Below are 13,340 nucleotides of genomic sequence, written 5' to 3'. Positions count from 1 at the left end.
TGGAAAAAATCCACCTGTTGATTTTTTATATAAAGTGTGATTTTTACAGGTCCTCCTTACTTGTGGAAAGAGCTGCGGGAGAAAAATGTAAATTACCTCAAGGTTTAAGGCTCCAGAAGTCTATCTGGGTAAAGAATAGAATAAAAGGGCTGATAAAGGATCTCTTACTGCTAGGGTTTTTTTATTTTCTTCATGAATTCTGTGCACTTTGGAGTAAAATGCTCCTGAAAGACTTTCACAAACACAACTCTCTGGTCTGATAAAAACCAAGATTCAACTGTTTGACCTTAATTCTAAATATTATGTCTGGAGGAAACCAGGCAACGCTCACCACCTGTCTAACATCATGCCAACAGTGAAGCATGGTGGTGGCAGCATCATGCTGTGGGGGTGCTTTTAGCAGCAGGGACTAGGAGACTTGTCAGGGTTAAGGGAAAGCTAGAGTGGCCCAGCCAGAGCACTGACTTGAACCTCTCTTGAGAGACTTAAAAATGCTTGTCCACCAATGGCCCCCAACCAATTGTGAAGAAAACGGTTTAAACCATTCTCTCCTCTGGGAGAGCCAAAAATAAAAAAGCTGTGCTTTGTATGCTGGTGTGATGTATAATCTGGAGAAAGGAGAGTTTTAGTGTCCAGTTATTTCAGTGGTTGGACAAAATTAAAAACAGAGAGGAGAACCAGGAGGGAGAGTTTTATATTTAAAGAGAGAGCGAGGGAGCAGCTCTACAGAGCATGCAGAGTCTTTAATCTGAGACTTTTGAACTCTACAGCTGGACTGAAGAGATGACAGCCTGCACACGCTCACAAATACACTTAGACACTCACAGACACTCATGCAGGCACGAACACGGCTGCTGGGTTTGGAGGGTAAATGTCAGTGTGTTTATAATGACTTGCTGGAGGCTGAGCTTTGGTCATATTAACAGCACAGACAAACACATTGTAACGTCTTAATCTCAAGCACATACACACATATGCACACAAATTTGGATTAAAATGCTAACACTGTATAAGAACAATGTGGTCCATGCATTTTCAGGCCTACTGCTCCCATTGCAAGGATTAAGACATCCAAGTACAGTTCTTTACTCTCTCTGTGTCTCGGAGGAAATAAAAACTGTCAGCTTTTGCTGAAGCTGGCAGTGGAGTAAAACTTTCCCATGTTAATATGGTTTATCAGTTTGGATGGCTGTAACTGTTTATATCGGATCGGCCAATACATCACGGACCCTTCAACTTTCTTAGGGTGAACTTAGACAAAGCAATCGCTTCTATGCCCACGCACTTTTGACCTCCACAGCCCAGTTTGTTTGATTAGTGCAAGTGCTTCGTACCATGGAGAACACTTCTTTGGCCCTGACATGGTTGGCAGACGTGGGCAGTATGTTTGCTCATGAACAAGCTTAAGCACAGTTATGCAATGCGAGCATAATCACTGCATACCTAATCAAGAATTCCTGTAGTCTTCCAGGGCCTTATCTGACCCGAAAAAGAGTCATAAAAGACGCAAAGCTCAGAAAGGTTTCAGTCATGTGTTGTCTCCGTTGTGTTGACTGAGACCTCAGTTGTTTTAAGGACAATTCATGATGTCATTAGTGTATTATGGTCATGATACTAAAGCACAAGGAATATAAGGGTAAAGGAGTGTACCAGTATAAGTATCCCTTCAAAACAATTAAATTCAGCAGGAAGACATCTTCATTACATATTACCAGTATATTCTTACATGAAAATTGTAGGACATCCTACTTCTGCAGCTGAGTTACTTCATACTGTTGAATATCACAGCACTGTTTGCTTTGTTAATTACACCATGAGACAGAGGATATAATAAGTCATTTAGTTATCAGTAGCTACAGTCTTTCCATCAAATTACATCGAACTGTTTTGATTCTTAATGTATCAATTAGTATTAATTTCAATGCATCATCACATCCTACCATATTGTACTTGATCACATGGTATTAAAGGGTTTGCTTTGGCATGGAAGCATAGTGTATGGTATTGTGGTATCTTATGGTTTTGTATAGCCCGGTATCATATCCAATCCTGCCATATCGCACCGTACTGTATGGTATCATATGCTATCATATATACTGTATTTCTTTATATATACCATACTGTATGGTGTCATAGGCTATCATACTGTATTTCTTTATATATACCATACTGTATGGTGTCATATGCTATCATACTGTATTTCTTTATATATACCATACTGTATGGTGTCATATGCTATCATACTGTATTTCTTTATATATACCATACTGTATGGTGTCATAGGCTATCATACATACTGTATTCCTTTATATATACCATACTGTATGGTGTCATAGGCTATCATACATACTGTATTTCTTTATATACCATACTGTATGGTGTCATAGGCTATCATACATACTGTATTTCTTTATATATACCATACTGTAAGGTGTCATAGGCTAACATACATACTGTGTGTCTCTCTCTATATATACCATACTGTATGGTGTCATATGCTATCATACATACCGTATCTCAGCATATATTAACCTGTTGGTTTGGTGTGATATGGTGGGTAAGGTATTGCATTGTATCATACTGTATCATATGGTATCTTACTGTATGGTATGGTGTGGTGTGGTATAGTACAGCACAGCCAAGCACAGCATGGCATGGTACAGTACGGTTGATTTTGTTTGGTATGGTATTGTATGGCTTAGTATGGTTTGGTTTGGTTTGGTTTGGTTTGGTTTGGTGTGGTTTGGATTGGTTTGGTATGGCATGGCATGGCATGGCATGGCTTATGGTATGGCATGGCATGGTATGGTATGGTATGGTACAGTACGGTATGGTATGTATGGCATGGTATAGTATGGCATGGTATGGTACAGTACGGTACGGTACGGTATGGTATGTATGGCATGGTATGGTACGGTACGGTACGGTACGGTACGGTATGGTATGGTATGGTATGGTATGGTACGGTATGGTATGTATGGCATGGTATGTATGGCATGGTATTGTATGGTATGGTACGGTACGGTACGGTATGTATGATATGGTTTGGTATGGTATGGTATGGTATGGTATGATATGGTTTGGTATGGTATGGTATGTATGATATGGTAGGGTATCTTTTGGTATGGTAGGGTATCTTTTGGTATGGTACAGAAATAACCCCCCCCCAAAGCTCCTACACATGGGTCCATTGATGATATTTTCGCAATCAGTCAAATATTAGTAAGTATTAAAGCAAAATATAACTCACTGTGTTTTTTTCAGTCCCTACATATCTGAAGCAAGTTTAGATGGAATAAAATACTAGATGTTTTTTTCTTAAATAAAGAAAATATTTTTGTAAGACTGGAATTATTTTTTACAAATTTGTTTTAACTTGAAATACTCCTAAATAAGTCAGAATGACAGAACAAATAAACACTAACCCTATACTTCTAAAAACTACTATGGTTATCATTAAGATGCCACTTAGAAGCTCAGACATCAGCCTCTGTCTCCTGCTGTGGACCGGACTCCTCTATGAGAGCATTTTCCAGCTAAATGTAACATGTCAGCAGAAAGAGAGGAGGTTTGAGGCGTCAACAAAGGCAGACGGGCTCATTCCTATCCACTTATCTCTCCTCTCATCTTAATAAGAACGGAGCAGCAGCATCCTTCCCATAAGGCCGAGCTGTCCGGGTCTGAACCACTGTCTCATTAAGCAGACACATTGGTCTCTGCAGTACAAAGGCCTTCCTCTGGATCTGACACTGGGTCGTCCTGACTTGCTCATTTAAAACTGAACCGTCAACATCTTCGCTGTGTGCCGTCATCGATATCAGCCAGCAGCTCTGCAGGAGGGAGCAGAGGGAGGAGGTCAGCATTATTCTCACAAACCGCTGGCTTTTGTGCCGAGCTGAAGATGAAGAGTCAGATGTGAGATAGTGAGACGCAGTGAAGAGGATCAGATTTGAAGGTTGAATTGATCCCAATCTTTCACGAGCCATTCAGATGCTGCTCCAGCTCTCTAATCCAATCAGATTCAATTCAATTCTGTTCTGTGCAGCTCAACAGATTTGTATGGGCTTGTTCATGATATCATAATCTGGATTCATTTATGCCTCAAACATAAATCTAATGGGAATTATTTGTTTTTATTTGCTATATCTTGGGCTGGAGGTTTATGGCTACGAAAGGGTTAATTGTGGGACAAGAATTTTTTTAAGACCTATTTTATGATCTGTATTGTAAGATGTTTTGTAAGTGTTTATCAGAGGACTGGTTGGGGCGTACGTCCCTCATTCTGCCATGGCCATTCTGTGGTCATGGTTGGTGTTTCCACCTGTGAATAAACCCAGAAAAGATTTTTGAGTGTGTCTTAATTTTTTCTCTCTTTTTAGAAATTGCCACCAAGCCACCAATATGACACTGTACACCTTACAGTGTACGGTATTTAAAGGATTTCGTAGACATTGAAGTGTGTCAGAGTTAAGGTTATGTTAAGTGAAACTGAGAGCTTAGGGGGAAAACGATCGGTTGCTGAACAAAGCATTGGATATGGATCAGTGCGGTAAGGTACTGTACAGGGCTGCATGGTTGGGTTTGTTTATCCCAGGCCCACTCACAGATTCGACTGGGCCCCTGATAACCCCAGAGAACGGGCCGTCCCCAGTTGTGATTTATGATGATATCAATGCTCGCTGTTCGACATTACTGTAGTGGATATATTCTTAAAGCCCAGGTTGTCCTGAAAAAAAAAGATGTAAAAGGCTTGACTGTGCACCACAGGGTTGATGTTTTACAAGCTTTTTAAGAAAAAAGCCATTTTTGCCACTTTGCATGCATTTTTTCCTATTAACCAGTTTTTGCTAGGTTGTAATCCCATTTTACCTTTTTGTTGCCAATTTCTGCCACATTTGACTCATTTTGCCACTAAAAACCCCTTTCCTTCACTTTTTACACCCATTATGCCAATTTTAACTGCATTTCACTCTTTAATACACCCATTTTTGCCACCTGGAACACCATTTCACAATTGTTTCCCTGCTGGTTTTTGCCACATTTAACCTATTTTTGCCAATTGACACACATTGTTACCACTTTTACCCCATATCTGCTACCATTAAAATCCCTTTTCACCACGTTTTCTGCCAATTTTTGCCTTTTTTAACCCATTTTAATTCTGTTTAAAACAGTGAGGTCAATACTTCTTTAAAGGCTATTATTGTTCATTTAAGAAATATAATGTTTATATAAAATGTAGCATATAATATATGGTTATCACAGTTTCACTTTACCATGGACCAAGATTTTTCTGACCTCTGTTGGCTCCAAATTTGGCAGGGCTCACACCATGGTGCTTGTATTTCATTATTAACATATGAATTTTTCAATGTGTGTTCCCCAACATTTCTTTGTCAAAGAAATGCAGAGAACTACACTGAAAGCTTTTCTTGGTAGAAAAGTTGTTTTTGCTCCGCTCTACTGACTGTTTGATTTGCCGACTGGCTCCACTGATAGGGAAGATTGTAAAGCTTGTCTGGCAAGCTAGCATTGTTAAGTTGGTCTGATTGGCCTGGAATGAATCTGACAGTCCAATCAGCCTACCCAAACATCATGAATGGGGTGTTGCAAGGATGATATGAAATATTGGATATGAAACCTTGTGCCTCCTCAAGAGGGCTTTAAACTGTGTGTGGACATCAATGCATATTTCTAAATATGTCACGTCACTTTCTCTCTGTAGTATTTAATTTTCCTTCCTACTCGTGTTATTAAGAATGAAACCAGTTTTCTAAACTCTGTAATGTCTGCACCACCAGGATGATGATATTGAAATCAGACTTGTTTTTAAAATCCTTCTTCTTCTTCTTTCAGGCTGCTGCAGATTGAATCTAGACATCAGGTGACCGCTGGACTTGTTCCTGATTGGCTCCCCTTGTTAAAGAATTACTGAGACCTTCCCTAGCAGGTACGTTTTCTCCATTTTCAGTGGTTTCTTGTGACGACAGGCCGACCGCTGTTGTAACTAAACTCTCTGTGTTGACATTATGATGATGTTGAAAATCCTGCGGCGCTTCGTTTGTTTTGGTTGAATCTGAAGTGGTCTGAGCAGATGTTTTGGGATTGATGTGATGGTTTTTATTGGAGAGAAACATGATTCTGTGTTTGGGCTGCAGCTGATATTTAAAAATGGATGCAGGCTGCAAGGATCTCTCTCTCTCTCTCTCTCGCTCTCTCGCTCTCTCTCTCTCATCCATGCCTGTAATTTCCTATCCGGCAGTCAGACACCTGCGTCTCTATTTGATAAATATTGAATTTGCCAGAGATAGAAATGGATCTTTACCCACACATGCACAGCCACACACCTTATCAGTTAAATTCAATTTGTTTTATTAGCTTGAATGTCATTTGCCATTATTGCCAAAGGTTAAGGAAAATACAATTATGAGATAAAAATATGATTCATTAGGTAGAATTCAATATGACCAAATAGTAAGCAAGTGTTTTATGGTTTTTGCAGCTGTTTGCTGCTGAACATTGTTGATGAATCTGTCTATTAGTCCATGCAGTCTCTGTTTGCTTGTTTCACAGGTATACAGCACATGCAAATGAGAACATCGTAAACTGTGTGTGTGTGAGGAGTAGAGTCCTACTGTGAGAGTGCACTAACACGCTTTGGCAGCCATGTTGATCCTGTGTGTTTCCTGCTTGTGTGCAGGGCAGTAGCTGTCTCTGACAGATGAGTATTTGTGTACAAAGTCAGGCTTTGATTTTCTCATGTAGTGTTGCTTATTTCCACAATATCGATTCCAAAGAAGTTGGGGCACTGTGTAATATTTAAATCAAAATAGAATGCATTGATTTTCACTCTTATAAAGCTTTTTTACTCACAATAGAACACAAACAACATATCAGATGTTTAAAGTGAGACATTTTAGTATTTTATGACAATTATTAGGTCATTTTGAATTGGATGGCAGGAACACATCTTTAAAAAGTTGGGATGGGGTGACAAAAGGCTGGAAAAGTAAGTGGCACTTAGGAAAACAGCTGAAGGAGCATTTTGCAACTAATTAGGTTAACTGGTGACAGATCAGTAACTGCCTGGGTATAAATCAGGGGTATCACACTCAAATGTGTGAGGGGCATGACGTGCTTCAGTGAGATGTTTAAGGGCCAGACTTTTTAGGCCAAGGGTGTCAAAGTCAATCACAACAGGGGCCAGATTCTGAATTTAGGTCTTACCTGAGGGTAACCTCAGGTGACCTGACAGGGTCACCATTTAAGCGTAAACTCTCAACCTCATTTTCACCAGTAATAAAATATGAAATAAAAACAACAACACTGATGATAAATCATTTTGAGATTAGAAAAAGTCAAACTGATAAGTTTATAGGCTCAAAATCTGTGATCCAAAAGTCAAACTTATTAGTTCAAAAGGTTAAAAGACAAAATTTAAAGGCAAAATATTGTTTTTAAAAGGTAAATACATGATAGTAAGTCACAGTCATAAGATTAAAGGGTAAACTTTGAGATTTAAAAGTCAAAGATAGGAGTTGAAAAGGTCAAAATATGACTTAAAATTTGAAATTGTGAATCTGAAACGTCTACATATGAAATAAAAAGTCAAAATCATTAACTTAAAATCAGAATTTTGAAATGCCAAATTGAATATATGAAATGAAAACATGAATTAATATCTCCTCCCACCTTCCGGACTCTTCATCTAATTTTTTTTACTCTTTACTGTTTTATATTTTTTATGATTTAAGAATGATATTTAAAATCATCAAGGTTAGATGTACATGAAAGAAGTCTGCAGACCTCATACTGGTGGGCCTGTTCTAAAAGAAATTTCATGTGATCTGGTGGGCCGGGTATGACTGTACCACGGGTCGAATTTGGCCCCCAGGCCTTGAGTTTGACACCCCTGGTATAAATGGATCACGTTTGAGAGGCAGAGTCTCTCATTAGTAATGATGGCCAGAGGTTCACCAATCTGTGAGAATTTGTGAAAAAATTATGGGAATATTTCAGAGAAATGTTTGTTGATGTAAAATTATGAAGACTTTTAATATCCCACCATCTACAGTCCATAATATCATCAAAAGATTCAGAGAATCTGGAGAAATCTCTGTGGGCAAGGGACAAGGTCAGTATTCAATGATTGTGATCCTGGGACCCTCAGGCAGCAAAAACAGTTATCATTCTGTACAGGAGATCACTGCATGCACTCAGGAACACTTTTACATATCACTGTCAAGACAGTTGGCCATGCCATCCACAAATGCAAGTTACATCTGTATCATGCAAAGAAGAAGTGATATGTGAACAAGATCCAGAAACACCACAGTCTTCTCAGGGCCAGAGCTCATTTAAAATGGACTGAAGCAAAAAAGAAAACTGTTCTGTGGTCAGCTGAATCAAAATTTGAAGTTCTTTTGGGAAACCCTGGATGCTGAGTCCTGTGAACTTAAAGGTCACATATTTTACCCTTTTAAGACCAGTTCATATTGGTCTCAGAGGTCCCCAAAACATGCCTGTGAAGTTTGTTGCTAAATAAACACTCTAGTATAGGATTTGTGCACATCTATAAAAACCCTCTGTTTCAGCCCTGCAGCTCTAAATGTTACTGAGTCTGACTCCACCCCTGGCCACGCCCCTCTCAGGGAATGGATGTGGCACTCCTGATGTTACAATGTTATGGATGATTTTGTCCAAAGTTAAGGACCTGTCTGGGATTTGAACCATCAATCTGCAAGATCAAAGTCAGCAGGGTAACCCACTGAGCTATCCAGCATCTCAACTGACAGCTGAGAGGAGAATCTGGAGAGGAAGGTGGAACTTTATTCCAAGCGTGGATGGCCAACCAAACCTGGGGGCGGTGCTAACTCCCCACATGAGGTCATGAGGGGAAAACCTGAGATTGCCTTGTTTCCGCACACATTTTCTGAAAGGTGGGGGGGGGGGGGATTGTGGACAGGCCAAGGCCACATAATTTTGTTTAAAAAGCCTGAAAAGGTGATTTTTGCTGATTATGTCCCTTTTAAGAGGAGAGGGAGCATCCAGCTTGTTATCCTGGCTCAGTTCCAAAGCCTGCATCTCTGATGGTTACTGGGTTGCATTAGCACCTAAGGCGTGGGCAGCTTACACATCTGTAAAGGAACTATCAATGGTGAAAAGTAGACAGAGGTTTTAGAGCAGCATATGCTCCCATTACATTTTACACATTGCCCCAACTTTTTGGAACTGGGGCTATAAAATTAAAGCTACACATTCAGAAAAACTAAGGCTTGTGCTGGGGTCTCCAAACTTTGCCATGGCAGGACTCATAAATCATTAGCAAATGACTGATGATGCTGATTGGTCCAGTTTTTCTCTGACTGTGAACAATCGTCAGCTTGAAGCTTTGCTAGATGGAGCCACCTGATGACAAATATGGAATATGGACAGTCATTGCACAGTTATTCCATTATGCCATGACCCCAGACTGAAACAACTTCCAAAAACTTTCTGATTCAGATCTAGTTTTCTGGGTATGATCTGTTTATGATGGAACATTCTTTTAGCTACAGATGACAAAAACACTACCGTGTGCTCGGCCTTCTGGGTAAAAAACACCTCCATACTTTGACAGCTGGATGGAAACACCTCTTTACTGTGACTGCAGGTGTAAACACCTCCATACTGAATGACTCCATTCAGAGCCGTAAATATGGGTTAGAATTTACATTTAGACCTGGTCAGCATGCATTTCACATTATTTTACTGCCTGTAGGGTAGATAACACTGTGTGCAGGCTGCTGAGAGGAAACTCCTCTGCAGTAAATATAAATTCACATTTCAGCTGTGATGTGGGGGAAGTAGAGCAGTTCATCTGAGCTGTGCTTTAGGAGGATGCAGACGGGTAGGCATTGTTTATTTGCATGGCAAGCAGTTTAAGAGTTATACAGACAAGCTTTGACATATAGAAGACACTAAATCAGTCGTAATCAGTCCATGTTAGCCATAAATGATACCAAAGTGGATCTGGTTAGAAACTTAACCAGGGTGCTAGTGGCCTGGAAGTTGTGTCCACACACCCCAGCCTGGGTTAGGGTCCCATCTGTGGCTCCATTCCCACATGTCATTCCCCACTCTTTCTCCCTGATTCTGTCCACTGTCATATCTCTACACATGAACACCTAAGGACAGGATTGTAAACCTTCTCCAAGTCTACAAAAAGCATGTAGACTGGATGAGCAAACTGCCTTGGTACTCATCAACATTAAACATCTGTAATAATTTAAACAATTTTAGCCAGTCATATCTTTGTTTCTAATCTTGCACTCAGTCCAAGTTCATAAATAGTGAGCTATAAATACACACGTGGACAAAATTGTTGGTACCCCCTCTGTTAACTAAACAGAATCATTAAAAAGAAAAAAAAAGAAAGAAACTGGCCTGGACTAAAATGATGCTACCCTTACCTTCATATTTTGTTGACAATCTTTTGAGGCAATCACAGCAGTTACAGGATTTCTGTAACCCTCAATAAGACTTCAGCATTTGTCCCAGGTGTTTTGGCCCACTCCTCGTGATCAGACTGCTCCAGCTGTCACAGGTTTGAAGGGTGCCTTCTCCAGACTGCATGTTTCAGCTCCTTCAACAGGTTTTCACTAGGATTTAGATCAGGGCTCATAGAAGAGCAACTCAAAATGACCCGGTGTTATCTTTTGACTCTGGGCAGCACATTTTGCTCCAGAATGCCTTGAAAGTCCTGAGATTGCATTGCACCCTGCACAGAATCCTGACACCCTGTGCCAGATGCAGCAAAACAGTGGGCCTTCTCCATGTTTCACAGCAGTTACAGTCGTCTTTTTGTGTGTGGGTGTGTGTGTGTGTGTTGGTTTGGGGGGGGGGGTGTGTGTGGGTGTGTGTGTGTGTGTGCTTCATTTCTGCGTCTGTGAACATAGAGCTGATGCCAAAAACCTCAATTTTTGTCTCATCTGTCCAAATGACTTTCTCCCAGAAGTTAAATGGCTTGTCAATATGTTTTTTGGCAAATTCCAGTCTGGCTTTTTTATGATTTGCTTTCAACAGTGGAGTCTTCCTCGGTCGTCTCCCCTTAAGTCCACTTTAGCTCAGACAGTGACGGGTGGTACATTCTCACACTGATGTACCTTTACATTGGAGTTCAATTTCTTTGGAAATTGTTCTGGGCTCTTTGGTTACCATTCCTATTTTCCATCTCTTCTGTTTGTCACCAATTTTCATATTACTGCCACATCCAGGGAGGTTGGCTACAGTCCTGTGGATGTTAAACTTCTGAATAATATGGTCAACTGTAGTCAAAGGAACATCAAGCTGCTTGGAGAATGTCTTATAGCCTTTACCTTTAACATGCTTGTGTATAATTGTCTTTCTAATCTCCTGGGACAACCGGGGACCTGGGAACAATCTGTGCTCCATGCTCAGTGTGGAACACACCATGATATCAAACAGCACAGTGACTTTTCAGCATTTAAACAGGCAGACTGACTAATTACAAGTTTAAAGACACCTGTGATGCAAGTAACAGGACACACCCTAGTTTAACATGTCCCTATGGTCTCATTATTTTACTGTACTTGGGGTACCATCATTCCAAATCAATGTCTGATTTTCATCAGTTAATTTTCTGTAAATTTTGATTTATCTGTACTTTTGTCAGTTTCGAGTTATTTCAGTTGTCCTCTAAATTTTGGAGGTCATTATTTTTATGGACTAATTTTAGAAAGCGTTTGGCGTGTCCTGGTCCATCTATCATGAAATCACACAGATGCAGAATCACAAACAGACAGAAACATGGTCCCACTGTGTTCAGCGTAAAAGTTTAATAAGCTTCAGCACATGTGCTTGTGTGCTATTAATATGACCCTAAAACATGTAGTACACACTGTTAGGTTTATCTTGGCCTTATAAAAACGTGTCCTCATGCCTGCCCATTCATATCTTTGTCTCTGTCTGCCTGTATCAGTAATGTCTCTGTGTATTGGTACGTATTGGCCTCCTGGTGAGAGAGGACACATCTGTTTGGCAGAAAAAAAAAAACATTCAAGCATATCAAGGTTATCTCTGCAGCAGCTCTTAAAGCGGAGAAGAGGACACCTTTACCATCTGCAGCGGCTGTAAAGCAGAGCAGCAATAACACTGCTTTTATAGGCAATGAAAACGACCAGTGAGGGATTCTGAGAGCGCTCTGGTGCTTTCATCAGAGGCTAATAGTGTTTATGGGCTTAAAGATGTGAAAAGGGAGGAGGACGGAAAGACTTCTGGAATGGTTTCTTTTAAAAAGACATAAGGAAAAACTTTACTTTTGGAAAAAAAATAAAGATTTATGTAACACATATAAAGTTAAATCAAAAAACCCTTAGAAACAGACTTGAAATGTGACAAAACAACAGATAACACACAAAAACTACTAAAGTGTCAATTATGACTTCAACCATCCATCCTTCCATGTGTTAATCCATCCATCTATGCATCCATTCATCCATACATCCATACATCCATGTATCCATCAATGCATCCATCTATGTATCCAACAATTCTTCTATCCATCCATCCACCTATCATAAAACCATCCATCCATTCATGCATCCATCTATCCATCCATCATGCTTGCATCCATCTATCATACATTCATCCATCCATCAGTTCATGCATCCATCCATCCATCTATCCATCATGCATGCGTCTATCCATCCATCCATCCATGCATCAATAAATCTGTCTATGCATCCATCCATCTATGCATCCACCCTGTCATGCATCCATCCATCCATCCATACATTCATGCATCAATATATCTGTCCATGCATCCATCCATCCATCTATCATGCATGCATCCATCCATCCATCCATCCATGCATCAATATATACGTCCATGCATCCACCCATTCATGCACCCATCCATCCATCCAGACATCAATATATCTGTCCTTGTATCCACCCATTCATGCACCCATCCATCCATCCAGACATCAATATATCTGTCCTTGTATCCACCCATTCATCCATCCATCCATCTATCCATCATGCATCCATCCATCCATCCATCCATGCATCCATCAATATATCTGTCCATGCATCCATCCATCCATCCATCCATCCATCTATCCATGCATTAATATATCCATCAATGCATCCATCCATTCATGCATCCATCAATCAATCCATGCAGCCATCCATTAATGCATTCATCCATACATAAATACATACATACATCCACCCATCCATTCATCCATCCGTCCATCTATGCATCCATCAATCAATGCATGCATAAACGCATCCATCCACCTATCCATTCATCCATCCATCAATCAATCGATGCATAA

General features: G+C 40.1%; 1 protein-coding gene across 1 annotated transcript in view; it reads left to right on the top strand.

Moving 5' to 3' along the window:
• Positions 1–13,340, top strand: part of si:cabz01090165.1 (uncharacterized protein LOC100333421 homolog) — a 302,244-nt gene that overhangs the window by 93,584 nt on the left and 195,320 nt on the right. Inside the window, exon 2 of the mRNA XM_041809037.1 lies at positions 5,857–5,950. The gene's annotated coding sequence lies outside the window, so the exon portion shown is untranslated. The remainder of the gene's footprint in view (positions 1–5,856; positions 5,951–13,340) is intronic.

The sequence above is a fragment of the Cheilinus undulatus genome, linkage group 2, assembly GCF_018320785.1.
Source record: "Cheilinus undulatus linkage group 2, ASM1832078v1, whole genome shotgun sequence".
Lineage (NCBI taxonomy): Eukaryota > Metazoa > Chordata > Actinopteri > Labriformes > Labridae > Cheilinus > Cheilinus undulatus.
This window is presented reverse-complemented; position numbering and strand designations above follow the sequence as displayed.